General features: G+C 45.7%; 1 protein-coding gene across 8 annotated transcripts in view; it reads left to right on the top strand.

Annotated features, from left to right (window-relative positions):
* Nucleotides 1–14,226, top strand: part of ARID1B (AT-rich interaction domain 1B) — a 439,972-nt gene that overhangs the window by 291,051 nt on the left and 134,695 nt on the right. The gene's annotated exons all lie outside the window — the stretch shown is intronic.

Genomic DNA, 14,226 nt, shown 5'->3' with positions numbered 1-14,226 from the left:
TGTAATCCTCATCGCGGCATTATTAACATTTCCCCCCTGTTTTAGACGGTGGATCTGAGGCTCTGTGAGGCTAAGTAACTTGCTCAAGATTGAAGAAGTGATGGAGCCAGGACTTGATTTCAGGCTGCCCTTACTCTAGAATTTATGCTTTTAACTGCTCCACTATTACTGTATACCTACATTACAGTAAATATTTAATGGGCACTTATCTGGCGCCAGGCTTCATGCTTAGTGTTTTATTAACTCTCCCAACAACGCCGTGAGGTCATTACTTCTGTTGTCCATACTGCACACAGATGAGACGTGGAGGCTGATGGGCTCAGTCATTGCCCAGAGCCTTTCGAGTCAGTGAGAGAGGGGCTGTGGTGGGGATCAGCTCTGCGGTTCCAGAGCCCAGATTCCCTGTAACCCCCCACTCCCAATAAACAAAGAACACTGTCGTGATACAATGAAGACACTCGAAAAGAAACTAACATCTGGCGCTTTAAAAGCAGGTTATTAGAGGAGAAGAGTAAGATGAGTAAGAGAGATTCAGAAGGAGGCTTCAGTCTTTTCCCGGGATTTTCAGATTGGTGAAGCGTTTAAGTCCAGTTTTGTTTCTAGACTTCTGGTTTACTGCGACATAGAGGAATTAAGGAATGTGATAGGCTTGTGAATCAGGTTATTTGGGTGTCTCCCTTTTCAAGGGTCTTAGAAGGCAAAGGGAATGTGAATTTTACCCTTCTGCCTTCCAGAGTTCTGTGTCTTAATTCGTTTATGCTGTCTTCGAGGCCACTTGGAGTGGACTGAAGTGGCCATGAGAGGAGACTCTTTGCTTGTAGGCCGGGAAGATGTTCCGGGCAGCAAGATAAGTAGCAGCAGTTGTGAGGCACAGTAAGGCCGTGGCCTGGCACGCAGACGGCTCTGCCGGGAGGTAGTACGGTTGAGTGTGGAAGATGCGGGGACTTCATTGCTTAACTCAGCCTCAGTATTGCTGTCATCATCATCGTCACTGTCGGGTTTAGAAGTTTCTGTCCGAAACACGGAATAGGCTTGTGACCGCCTCCTTGCAAGAAGTGGTTCTGAAGTCATGCAGTGTAAAGTGGTTACATGCTCTTAGGAAGGTTTATGATGTAAAATTGCCCTTGAGTTCTCTTGTGGCTCAGCGGGTTCAGGGTCTGACATTGTCATTTCAGCAGCTCTGGTTGCTTCTGTGGCATGGGTTCAATCCCTGGCCCAGGAACTTCCAAATTACCCCTGAGCACTGGCATTTGAGGTGTTGCATGTGCAGCTGCCCCTGTGCAAAGCTGAAAACAACCTCTTATCTGAGTGAGTCTGTGAATCATAACTGAAAATGAGAAAAATGCCATGTTTTTAAGTTTGACTTGGGGTGGAGAAGTACTATGTGTGTTGAATTTCATTTTTAAATATGAAAATAGCCTTCACGGAACATTTCCATCTGTAACTAGTCAGGCTAATCATGTGAAGACATTTCTGGATTCTCTGCTTTTTTTTCTAAAGATCTTAGAAGTCGGAAAACCAGTCCCTGTGGATCCACTTAGGGAAGGATGAGGAGATCAGGGAGGTGGAAGAGCAGAGAGAGATGAGGCTGAAGAGGCTGTGTCTTTCACAAGGAGTATGGGCTCACAATTTTAGGAGCTAGGGATCCAACAGAGGTCTAAAAGGCGACCTGGCGTGTTGCCAAAGGAGGAAACAAATACGGTGGGTGCCAAATGAGAGATGCTAGACATTCTAAAGCACGCCCCCACACACACACAAATAAAGAACCCTCGCGTTTTCAAATGTCTGTGAACCTTTCATTTCAGGTCAACAAGCGCTCCCTCTAATCCACAGGCAGGACTCCTTCCCACTCGTGTCTCTTACGCTCTCTGCTTACTGCCCTGCTCCAGACTCCATGCGTTTCCACTACAGGCCTGCAGTCCACCTCTCTCTTTTGTAGCTTCTCTCTCATATCAGGTCCATATCACTACGCTGAGGTTTTGGGTTGTTTTCTATCAGTCTTGTTTGTGCGATTCGTATTAACATTTTTAATTTTAGCTCATTATTTTCGTTGCTTTATAGCGTCCCATTTTCTGAAGATGTCTCTTGATTTTATGTTGCTCAAAAATTAGATTGTCTCCATTTTTTTTGTACACTATTTTGTACTGAAACAGTGCTTCTATGCTTATATATATCTCATTCCGTACATGGGCCAGAATATAAACCTAGGAGTGGACATTCTGGGTCATAAGATAAACGCATCTTCAACTTTACAAGATGCTTACAGGTAGCTGTCTGAAGCAGTTATATTAGGTTATATTCCCTCTAATTGTGTCTGGAAAAGCATAAAGTGTGTATTTTCCTCTCTCTAGTGTTTTATGATCATGAAATCTCAACCAGAAAGATCACTGTCATTAATAATAAGAGTGTCACCTAAGCATCATAAAGGAACTTGTACCAAAAACATATACGTGTGTGTGTATATATACATATACATACTATATATATACACATACATACTATATGTGTGTATATACATACACGTACTATATGTATAATATGTATTAGAAACAGTTGTCTTGACCATGTAAAAATGAATGGAGATCTGGCGTTGCCGTGGCTGTGGTGTAGGCTGGCAGCTGCAGCTCCAATGATTCTACCCTTAGCCTGGGAACTTCCATATGCCACAAGTGCGGCCCTAAAAATCAAAAAAAAAAGAAGAAGAAGAACAGCAGAGTAAGGCTGCAGCAGACAAGATCCACTGATAAATACTATAATTAGCAGGCAGAACTTAAGGGTAAAACAGATGCGTGCATATTTTCAAATATATGTCCCCAAATATTACTAATTATTGTGTGATTTTAACATACATCCAGAAATTCTTTGATGTGCCACCTCCAGAAGATAGGGCCTAATTCCCCTCCCTTGGGGGTGGCTGGGCTCAATGACTCCCTTCTTATGAACAGCATATTAAAGGGGTCAAAGGCTTGGGGTTAATGGATGCAAACTATCACTTTTGGAGTGGATTAGCAATGAGATCCTGCTGTGTGTAGCACTGAGAACTATGTCTAATCACTTATGACGGAGCATGGTCATGGGAGAAAAAAGAGTGTATACATGTGTGTGTAACTGGGTCACCATGCTGTACAGTAGGAAAAAAGTTGTGTTGGGGAAATAACAATTAAAAAAAAAAAAAATACAGGGGAAAAAAGTAAGTAGACAGTGGAGAGACCTGGCACACAGCGCCTTACCCAGGTTATCCAAGTTGATGTCCCCGGGGCTAAGTCAAGTTGCTGACAGCATGCGGATAGGATGCTGTGTGAGGCATGTTTTCATTCTGTGGTATTCTCCCGCACATTCTATAACCCCAGCCTAACCGTAAGAAAACGGTAAACAGGCACAGATTGACGGACAGTCTACAAAATACCTCAGGAGTGCTCTTCAAATGTGTTGCGATTGTGAAAAACAAGGAAGGATTTGAGGAACTGTCCCAGGTCGGAGGAAATGAAGGAGACCAGGTGAATAAACGTGACTTGCATCATTGGTTGGGTCCTGGAACAGAAGAAGGGCATTACTGGAAAGGCTGGAAAAATACAAGTGAGTTTCCATTAATGGAGAATCTGTAGTTTCATGAATGGTATTGTACTGATGTCCAGACCATAGTTTTGATACATGTGCCATGGCTACTCTGTGGCGTGTGATCAGGCAGGGAGACGGAGTAGAAGGAACATTCAGTGCTGTCGTTGCCCCTGGTGAGTAAGTCTAAAGGTATTTTAAAACAAAAGGTTTAAAGAATTCAGCAAAGGATATAGAACAAACGTATGTGTGTTCATGTGGCGCATGTGACGAGGAAGATGTCAGGATAACCAAGGCTTCGTGTTGTGCTGCAAATGAACCTCACCGCCATGCCATGCCCGGGAGATGCAGTACCCTCGGTGAGATGCGTTTTTTCTCTTTTTATTAAGTTGCTAATTTATTTGCAGTTTCTATACATCCCACTATTTTTAAGTATTTCATTGCTATATACTGAAGAAATACGTGTCTCCTGAGGGCTCATGCCTTTTTGTTTTTAAGTTTTATTTTCAGAATTTGTCTGTGCTAAGCATTGGACTTCAAAGGTAAACAATAGGTGTTTTGGGGGGGTTCTTTTACCATGAGAGATGCAAAAGGTGGTGTTGATTGCTTTTCTGTTATAAAGATTTATGATACGCTTTCAGCAATAAAACCTCGTATCAGTAGACATACTCTAAATCTTACATATTTACAGATCTTGTTGGTTTGTCAATTTGCTTTCAGAGCACATGGGTCATTCTTACTTACAGCTTCATACCCGGGGTGGCACTGATATCTGAGAAGCACCAACCCGTCGGCCCACATGCCTGCCCCAGCTTGTCACGAGCCCGTTTTCCTCCTTTGTAGCGAAATGTCTCTGTCACCGGTTTTGGAATAGAATATATAGTTAAAGGATATAATCTGTTAAATTATGTTACTCATAATTAGTTTTTAGACACTGTTGTGCTATTTTAAGGGTAAAGTCCATCTATACCCTTTTGATCCACTGATTTGTACCTGTAACTGAAATGATAGGATGACTGTAGGCTCAAATTACTGCATGTAGAAAGCACCCTAATATTTGACCTGGACTATAGTTATTCAGGCACTGTGTGTTGTTTCTGTTCACTTCCTTGTTAAATTTTTTATAGTGCTGAAACAGATGTAGAAAACATTTTGCACATTTACTTTTGAATGGTAAGGGTACCTGTAATTTTAATCACAGTTAAAGCATTCTTTGTTCATAAACATTTGAAAACATGAGGGTTGCTTCAGATTTTTTGGCTTGAAAATAGTTAACAATTTCTCAGTTAGCACCCCACTGCATTTTTATCCTCGTTCGATGACATGAAAACTCACCTTTTACTCTGTTGGCTCCCTAGTTCCTAAAACTGTAAACACGTAGTCCTTAGACATATGAGGTCATTCCTGGCTGCCCAGGGCAGCCTCTTCAGCTTCATCCCCCCTCTGTGCTCCTCCGGCCCCCTCATCTCCTCACGCTCATCCCCCCTCTGTGCTCCTCCGGCCCCCTCATCTCCTCACGCTCATCCCCCCTCTGTGCTCCTCCGGCCCCCTCATCTCCTCACGCTCATCCCCCTCTGTGCTCCTCCGGCCCCCTCATCTCCTCACCCTCATCCCCCCTCTGTGCTCCTCCGGCCCCCTCATCGCCTCACGCTCATCCCCCCTCTGTGCTCCTCCGGCCCCCTCATCTCCTCACCCTCATCCCCCCTCTGTGCTCCTCCGGCCCCCTCATCTCCTCACGCTCATCCCCCTCTGTGCTCCTCCGGCCCCCTCATCTCCTCACGCTCATCCCCCTCTGTGCTCCTCCGGCCCCCTCATCTCCTCACGCTCATCCCCCTCTGTGCTCCTCCGGCCCCCTCATCTCCTCACCCTCATCCCCCCTCTGTGCTCCTCCGGCCCCCTCATCTCCTCACGCTCATCCCCCCTCTGTGCTCCTCCGGCCCCCTCATCTCCTCACCCTCATCCCCCCTCTGTGCTCCTCCGGCCCCCCCTCATCTCCTCACCCTCATCCCCCCTCTGTGCTCCTCCGGCCCCCTCATCGCCTCACCCTCATCCCCCCTCTGTGCTCCTCCCGGCCCCCTCATCTCCTCACGCTCATCCCCCTCTGTGCTCCTCCGGCCCCCTCATCTCCTCACCCTCATCCCCCCTCTGTGCTCCTCCGGCCCCCTCATCTCCTCCCCCTCATCCCCCCTCTGTGCTCCTCCGGCCCCCTCATCTCCTCACGCTCATCCCCCCTCTGTGCTCCTCCGGCCCCCTCATCTCCTCTCGCTCATCCCCCTCTGTGCTCCTCCGGCCCCCCTCATCTCCTCACGCTCATCCCCCCTCTGTGCTCCTCCGGCCCCCTCATCTCCTCACGCTCATCCCCCCTCTGTGCTCCTCCGGCCCCCTCATCTCCTCACCCTCATCCCCCCTCTGTGCTCCTCCGGCACCCTCAATCTCCTCACCCCTCATCCCCCCTCTGTGCTCCTCCGGCCCCCTCATCTCCTCACGCTCATCCCCCCTCTGTGCTCCTCCGGCCCCCTCATCTCCTCACCCTCATCCCCCCTCTGTGCTCCTCCGGCCCCCTCATCTCCTCACCCTCATCCCCCCTCTGTGCTCCTCCGGCCCCTCATCTCCTCACGCTCATCCCCCCTCTGTGCTCCTCCGGCCCCCTCATCTCCTCACGCTCATCCCCCCTCTGTGCTCCTCCGGCCCCCCTCATCTCCTCACGCTCATCCCCCCTCTGTGCTCCTCGGCCCCTCATCTCCTCACGTTCATCCCCCCTCTGTGCTCCTCCGGCCCCTCATCTCCTCACGCTCATCCCCCCCTCTGTGCTCCTCCGGCCCCCTCATCTCCTCACGCTCATCCCCCCTCTGTGCTCCTCCGGCCCCCTCATCTCCTCACGCTCATCCCCCCTCTGTGCTCCTCCGGCCCCCCTCATCTCCTCACGCTCATCCCCCCTCTGTGCTCCTCCGGCCCCTCATCTCCTCACGTTCATCCCCCCTCTGTGCTCCTCCGGCCCCTCATCTCCTCACGCTCATCCCCCCTCTGTGCTCCTCCGGCCCCCTCATCTCCTCACGCTCATCCCCCCTCTGTGCTCCTCCGGCCCCCTCATCTCCTCACGCTCATCCCCCCTCTGTGCTCCTCCGGCCCCCTCATTTCCTCCACGTGTCCACAGGGCACACATTCACTCCTGCTCTGGATCCGTGTCCAGACTACATTGGGCCAGTGTGCACTGCCTGAAGACATACCTTTCTTTATTCCACACCACTTGTTAATTCTCCCTCCATCACAGAATGTCTGCTTTTTATTTGAATTTACAGTGACATTTAAGTGTACAAGATCTCCTGTATTCAGGCCAACTTAAATGTAAAAACTATCTTCTACCTACCTTTCCCCTCCTTCCTCCGCCCCCGCCCCGCCCATCTGCAAACCTTAGAGAGGGTGTGCTTGCCTATGGGGAGGCCGCAGACAAATACCTCTCCCCTGAGCATTCCGTATTCTTTATTATGCACCTTTAATTTCATCCGGAGTCGAGTCGGAGGGTCAGGGTCTGGCATTGCTGGGGGCTGTGGTGTAGGTCACAGACCCGGCTTGGAACTGGTGTTACTGTGGTGTAGGCCAGGGACTGCAGCCCTGATTCGACCCCTGGCTTGGAAACCTCCGTATGCTGCAGGTTCAGCCCTAAAAAAGACAAAAAAAAAAGATGCCATTACGTTTAGAAAACAAAGGGCCAACAGGTATTCACACATGAGTCTTTAGTGTCTTTGGTACCAACTGGGGCCTGGACTTGAGGTCAGGAAGGGTCTTGGCCGTGTTGGACAATGAAGTCAGTTAAAAACCCTTTCGACCCCTAGGAGCAATGGCCTGGAGCTAGCAGGATGGTGCGTCTCCTCGTGTCGAAAATGTACTGTCTCTGCTGCTGAGCCTGCTGGTCCCAGTTGTTATCACTAAAAGTCCTTAAATCATCGTGCGCGTCATCATTTTCACCTGAGAGGGTTGTCCTGGGATTGTAACCAGGAAGGGCAGTGTCATCTCCAGAGGAAAGCTGATCCCAAAGGCCGGACAACCAGAAGATAACTGTAGAGGAAATCTCCTTACCACATTATCTGTGAGGTCAAGACTTCCCATGCAGCGTAAAGGGTCTGTTTGCTGGTGTTCCTAATCTGTGTAATGTCTCCATACTGCTGTGAAGAGGGCAAGAGCAGAGACCTCCTCGGCCGAGTTCAGAGACTGAGAATGATCCAGGATCCCCCAAGACCTGTGCAGTGGAGAAAAGGCCCTTGCATGATGCATGCTTCACACATACTGTTTTACCACTTCTCAGCTTAGAATATGGCAGCACATTTCTCATCAGCGGGTTTTACCCAAGGACCTTTGAGGCCAGCTTTTATTTTAGGTGCTGACTTTTTTTAAATCAAAGGAAGTACAGCCAGTCTAAAAATGTTTGCTTATGATAGTATGTTTAACTCTGAATCCTGCTTTCGTAAAGTATCATTTTAGCTAATTATCCTATAAATGTCCCTTTAAAATGAGAATTGCCCATAGTGGAATCTTTGCTTGGGAGACTGCAAATGAATCAGGTGAAAGTCATTTCCCCAAAAAGTGGTTCTTGGCCACCTCTCTTAAAATGAAATCTGACTCATTAATTTTCCTGTGTGTTATCCCTGGCTTTGGATATGGGTGTGTCATTTGTTGAGCTCGTGACTATTTTAAAATCAATATCAAATTTTCCCCTGTTGACCTCATACATACTAGGCTACTAATTATATATGTATGTATATATTCACATGTAACAAAGAAACAGAGATATTTGTTATTTAGACATGTTTAAGTAGAAAGTAAGATATATTTCATTTTATAAGAAGATGGTTTGCAGGCCCAAAAATTAGTGCTTGGAAGGATTTTTCTTTAGGGATTCCGTCTTTCTGTGCCTGTGGTTTTTTTTTTTTTTTTTTTTAATTCCTTTAGACAGGAAGTCTAAGCTTTAGCTCATTTGCTGTCTAGACAAATGAAAGCAGCAGGGACTTTGGTGGGTGTCTCGAAATGCACTATTACTCAAGTTGGTGCTGAGAAGCAGCCTACAGACATCAGCAAGTTAGAGTCACTATGAGGTTTTTTTCCTTTTGTGCACAGATGTAAATCAAATTATTGGCTCAATTCAATATCAACTTTAAGGTGTGTTTGTATCTATCACATGTCCAAAATGATAGTTCCAAATAGGGTTGGCGAGGGCATGATGGGATTTTGCAGCGTGTTTCCAAAGAGCTAGGCATCTAATGAGGCTGGATGCCTGGCCTCCAGGATGTTAATTGGAAACAGAGTGAGAATTCATTGCTAAATTTTAATAGTGATCTCAGTCGTTCTCAGTAGAGCATCTATGGTAAATATTTAGAAGGCTGGCATGTGCTGGCTTACTTTGTGTGGTGTTTGCAGCTGTATTTTACTATAGCACTTAGAAATGCAGTGACATTCACCAGCGACCAGTCGGATCCTCCTCCCTTTAGCACCACACATAGCAGGAGGAGTCGCTGCCCTTAAGAAAGTTAGGGTCTCATTGGAGAGAGGAAAAGAAAAACTGCACGGCTGGATTTCATATTCACTATTTCTGAAAAGGCAAAGAGACACCATTTCCGTTTTTGAAGATGACTGAGAGCCTTTTTGAAAAACCATCAAGCTGGCATTGTAACCTGTGCTTCAGACCCATGGGAACCACCCAGTAAGAAATCATTAACTGTATCCTATTAAAATCCTTAAACAAGAGACCTGAACTAGGCTCATTGATTGAAATATCTTCTCTGTTTCTAATTCGGTGTTTATCCTCATGCTCTCTTGGGGCTCCTCTGAGCGAGAGATGCCCAGTGTGTGTGATGCTTTTGTGGTTCTCTATCAGTGACTGATCTAATACCATCAACTAATTGTATTGAGAACCATAGCTGAGAGTATTTTGGAGTTGATTTGCTTTTTTAAAACCCCACTTATTTAATTAAACAAGGGAGTAAAATTTTCTAACTTATTCCCAGTTCAAGACCCTAAGACATCACTAGCATTGATTGAATTTTTCCTTTAGTAAACTAAATTGAGTACCATCAAAAGCAAAGATGTCTCAAGATGTAGTTAAGTTATAATATATGAATATGAAATATTTTTAGGGAGGATCATGTACAGTTTGTAGACAGGAGGGAATATTTATACTGAATGTTGTATGTCTATTTTGTGTTTGTAGGTCGCTAAAACTCCTCCTGTGCTCCCTCGTGCCTGTTGTGTACTTTCCCCAGTCACTGTCCCCCACCCTCGTCCCATCGTATTGAATCAGGAACATATTTGTGCTCTATGTTAATTCATAAGGGTTTCTCTTGTCAGAGTCTGATGGGATTGTTATTGTTCCCCACTGACATTCCATCCTGAGCACAGTGAAATCCCTTGTACCTGTCACTTGGTTTAGAATGAAAATTTTACAGGGGCAGAGGGTGGAAGGGTGATGGTTACAGAGGGAAAGTCTTTGCCAGAATCTTTCATTTAAATTAAATTTTAAAGGAAAACAAGCTTTTTTTTTTTTTCTTTTCTTAAGGCATTGATTTTTCTAAAAAGTAAACTAACTGCCGATAGTAGGAGTTACATTATTTTGGGTGTGCTCGAAGGTATCTAGTATTCTGAGTGATGTCAGATATTGAAAACCCAACTTGAGAGCGAGATTTTACCAAATCGCATTGTCATGGCAAAATACTGAATTTACTATGCAGGAGCCCATGAAGTCACTGCCTTCCCCACCACTCCATCAACAGAGTCAAAATGTAAGGAATGCTTTGGGGCAGGGGGACTCCAGACCCTTAAAAGGGTCCTCCCTGCAATTACCTTACCTGCCAGCTTTCCAGCAAGATAAATGGAAGCACTGTAGCTTGAAGGTGCCTTGGTTAGAATGAGATGCAGTAAGGTCTCTCTGTTCTTTACAGGCATCACAGATCTGATAGTACTTATAAAGGAAGAATAGAGTTGGTGCCCTGCTGACTAAATTGTCCTCTAGAGGGGTATTTGTTACAGAGCTTCTTTGTTAACTAGGCTGAATGTTTAAACCACTGTTGAACTTCTTTTATTAACGTGTTTTAAGATAGCTGTACATATGGTTACCCTAAGTATCTGCAGGGCGGGAATGTTTCTCTATAATTTACATATAAAAGTTACGTGTGTGTATAACAGTAATATGGAAATTATATCTTTTTATTACTCTTCTGTTACACTGAGGCGTAGTCAGCACTGAAATTCTGATGACATGTGAACATGAAGAAAAGCCACTGTTTTTATATTTTTCTCTTGATATTTCTTTGATCAGCTTGTTGAATAACAGAAATGTTTTTTGTGCCTTTGCAGCTTGAATGAAGCTCTCTTAACACCCATCCATGTCACTTTTTCAACCATAACGTGGAATTTTAAGGGAGGACAGGGAAGGAATTTATAGGTCGTGCAGAGAATTTAAAAATTTTCGAAGTAACAGTTTGGTGTTTTATGAAGAAAGATTTGCATAAAATTATTTAACATCAAACAATGATTTTTTAAAAAATTGAATCTAGGTTGTCTTTTCTAATTCCAAATTATATATAACAGGAGATAATGATTTCATATCTGATTATCTTCCAATTTTCTTTTCTTTAAAGAAAGCGTGAAAAGCCTCTTTCCTCCCAACGGATTGTTAGGTGAGGGACTGTGTTTCTGAATGATACACGCGCGTTGGGTGTTAGGATGTGCACCCATCACAGACTCGCCACGCCTCCTCACAGGGACTCCCTGGGTTAGTCTGTTACTTTCCGAGAGAGGAGAATTTTATCTGTCTCCCTCCCACTCCATGTTTTCCAGGCGGGTGTCACTGTGGAGTCAGCCCCTGTTCTTGGTGAGGCTTGTGAAATTCCTGACCCCTGGGTGACGGGTGCCTGTCAGCTGAGACCTGCCCTCCTCTATTTCCCCAGGGCAGAGGCCGAGGCACTAGAGGCCACACCCTACACCCTGCACCCTGCACCCTATACCGCAGGTGGGCACCCTTGACTGTGAGGGCCAAGTGGTCCGTCTTTTTGCTCTTTGAGGGCCCATCTCCTTGGGAGCCCGAAAGCAGCCGTAGACAATACTTAGAAGGAATGGGTGTGACTATGTTCCAGGGAGGTGTTATGGACACCGAAATTTGAAATTTGAATTCCAGCTATTTTTCGTATATCACAAAGTATTAATCTTTTTGTTTCTTTTTTCAGTCATTTAAAAATGTTTGGCTTGTGGGCAGAGCCGAAATCTGAAATCCATAGGCCTGATTTTCGGCCTCAGGCCACGGCTTGCCACACCCTGCTTTGAAGAGCCCTTGGGTGTGTCCCTTTGCACGTTCGGAATTGGTTAGGAATCAGGTTAGGAAGGGGATGCCCTGGGGTAGTAGTAGCTACTCAGAAGAATTACCAGGGTCCAACCACCCTTCCGCCCCTTCCCACCCTGGCCCTGAGACTATGCCCAGGGGAGGCGGGCCTGTTGAGCCTGAGGTGGGAGGAGTGGGTGGAATCCTGTCCTGTGGTCCCTTCCAGCCTTCAGCTCCGAAGCCCGAGTGCCTGTGTACACATCTATTAGCTTAAGTTCTGTTCGGAGGAGCTCAGGTAATTGCCTTAATTACTGAAATGTGAATACCTTCCACACTGGATGTAGCATGGTACTTGCTTAATAACCTTCCTCTGTTTCTACCTGGCTTCACAAAAGCTGTGTTCCCGTCTGAAGTCTGAATCAAACTATTGCTGGACCCAGTAGTCAAGTTGAATAGAATATTTTACCAGCTGAATATGTGCAAAATCATGCCTCTCACGTGCCTTGAGTAGAAATATTTATATTTTTGTTCTCCGAATTCTGAAAACATGATTCAGTTTGCCCCATTTTATTGTGGAGCTTTGGTGATACTTTCTCTAGGGGTGATATTTCCAATCACTTGCTACTGTTACGTCTCTTGTTCATAAGCACAGGTATATGACATTGAAGATTACACTATTTTACCTAAACGTTGCTCTTCTCAGCATGAGAAAATTTTGTTTTTCTGTAACATAATTTTGTAAGGTTTTCATTAGCTATTCTTTAGAATTTTTTTTTCTTTTTTGTCTTTTTGTCTTTTTTTAGGGCCGCACCATAGCATAGGAGGTTCCCAGGCTAGGGGTCTAACTGGAGCTGTAGCTGCCAGCCTACATCAGAGCCACAGCAGCGCCAGATCCCAGGTGCATCTGCGACCTACACCACAGCTCACGGCAGCGCCAGATCCTTAACCCACTGAGCGAGGCCAGGGATCGAACCCGCAACCTCATGGTTCCTAGTCTGACTCGTCTCTGCTGCGCCACGATGGGAACTCCTAGAATATTTATTTTTAATCATTGGCAATGTTGCTGTTAAAAAAGAGACGTTCATTCTCTAGCAGATGGTTAGCAGGTAGACCTTCCAGGAGGCTAGCATCCTAATCCTGTGTTTGCTGGGTGACATTTTGGGGTACCCTGAAGCGCTCTGACAGCTCTGCTTTACCTGGCCTCTTTTGTACTTCCTGGTCTAGATTCGTTCTTCAAATCCTAAGCGTCTTCCTCCACCGGTTTTCAAAGCCCTAGTTTCAGCAGTCCCAGTAGTAAGCAGTGAGGTAAAATTAAACATGAATAAAATTGCATGAGTGGAAGATGTCAATGAGGGTTGAATATGCTTTGCAGACTGTAGCATAACCTGGTATTTCTGATCCCATTCTGCAGCATCTAGTCCTAGATTGTTACAACAAATACCTTTTATCCTGCAGCTCAGACTGTAGGGCCCATTCAGTGCCTCGCCCGCGTCTCACCTGGGTTTGCAGACCTAGCGATCTAGGAGCCCCGCCATCGAGACAGGCCTGCGCTGATGTGCTGAGCTCCTGCTTCTGGGGGCCCCATTCGAGGCCCTGGACTCTGTGTGTGAGGGACTCTGTCCTCTCACTCTGACGAGGGTGCCAGAGACAGTCTCCTCCTTTCTCTTCTCTCCTCCTCCCTTCAGCATCTTTAGCAGATGCCATCTGTCCTCAGTGGTATGACGAATAACAATGACTTTGACTCTGTCCTCAGTGGTATGACGAGTAACAATGACGTTGACTCTCTAACCTTTGTTTTCTGTGTCTATCAAATGGGGATTTTAATAACAGCCTTAGAGGGTGTTATCATGATAACATTACAGGATCTTAAAGATTGTTGTTTTGCTTAAAACTGTTACAAAAAGTAAGTTATAACTTTGGGACTTATTCTGCCAATGTAACTCCAAAGGGATTTATTTTCATAATATCAGATAAAATACACACATTATGCTTTTATTCTAACAACACATTTGCAGTCACCTAAAATGTAAGAATTTCTCAACACAAGATTTGCTTAAAATTGTGACTGCTCCTACATTAGAAGATCACAGTTAGAAATTCAGACGGTCCTCCAGCACTGGTTTCTAAATAGGAGGAGCCAAAGCCTGTGATTTTCAGTTTACTGAAGTGATCATTTACAAATCAGGCATTCCTTTCAGATGGTCCATCACCTGAAGTGCTTTTCCTGTGACTCTTTGACAGATTTGTTGGACTAGGTGCTGACAGCTTAAAGGAAAACTAATAACTTGGTTTATTTTGGCCACACGCATGGCATGTGAAAGTTCCAGTCTAGGGAACGAACCTGCGCTGTAGCAGTGACCCGAGCT

This window comes from Phacochoerus africanus, chromosome 2 (assembly GCF_016906955.1).
Source record: "Phacochoerus africanus isolate WHEZ1 chromosome 2, ROS_Pafr_v1, whole genome shotgun sequence".
NCBI lineage: Eukaryota > Metazoa > Chordata > Mammalia > Artiodactyla > Suidae > Phacochoerus > Phacochoerus africanus.
Note: the sequence above shows the minus strand (reverse complement) of the source record. Positions and strands in the feature narration are given on the sequence as shown.